Source organism: Galeopterus variegatus, unplaced genomic scaffold (genome assembly GCF_000696425.1).
Source record: "Galeopterus variegatus unplaced genomic scaffold, G_variegatus-3.0.2 Scaffold5249, whole genome shotgun sequence".
NCBI classification, from domain to species: Eukaryota; Metazoa; Chordata; class Mammalia; order Dermoptera; family Cynocephalidae; genus Galeopterus; species Galeopterus variegatus.
The window spans coordinates 91,030-92,046 of NW_007731360.1; positions in this window are offsets into that span (position 1 = coordinate 91,030).

Below are 1,017 nucleotides of genomic sequence, written 5' to 3' on the forward strand. Positions count from 1 at the left end.
CAAGAACAGCAGAATAAAAATTGTTGCTAAGTACACATGGAACATTCTCCAGAATAGACCAAACATTAGGCCACAAAGCAAATGTCAATACATTTAAAAGCAATTACATTATACTAAGAATGTTCTCCAGACACAATAAAATGAAATTACAAATCTGTAACAGGAGGAGACTTCAGAAATGCACAAATATGTAGGAATTAAAAAACACACTCTTAAATAACAAATGGGTCTACAAAGAAATCACAATGGAAATTAGAATAAACTTTCAGACAGATTAAAATAAAAAAACACACAAACACACGATGCCAAAACATATGAGATACAGTGAAAAAGTGGTTGAAGGGAAATCAATGCTGTAAATGCCTATATTAAAACAAAAGGAAAAAATCAAATCAATAACCTAATCTACCACCTTAAGACACTGAAAATAAATAAATAAATAAATAAAATAAACATGAAAGAAGCAAAAGGAGGAAATAATGGAAATTAGAGAAAAATAAATAAGAGTAGAAAAAGAGAAAAATCTATGAAAAATCCATTTTTTATTAACTAAAATGCTAGTTTTTGAAAAGATTAACAAAATTGAAAAATCTTTAGCTATACTGTCTTAAAAAAAGAGAAGCCTAAGAAGGGAAAGAATGAGGAGAAAGAGAAAAGAACATTAAAAAACAATTTAAAAAAGCAATAAATGGCATACAGATTGGACGTTAAGAAGTAAATATACCTCCAGTTTAGATCGAGAAGCCTAAGAAGGGAAAGAATGAGGAGAAAGAGAAAAGAACATTAAAAAACAATAAAAAAAAGCAATAAATGGCATACAGATTGGACGTTAAGAAGTAAATATACCTCCAGTTTAGATGGCATGATTTTGTACTTAAAATACTCCCAGGAATTCACTAAAAATGTTAAGATTAAAGTAGTTCAGCATGGTTTCAGAATTCAAGATTAGCATACAAAACTCTGTTGCTTTTCTTTATAGAAGCAACAAACAATTTCAATATCAAATTAAGAAAAAAA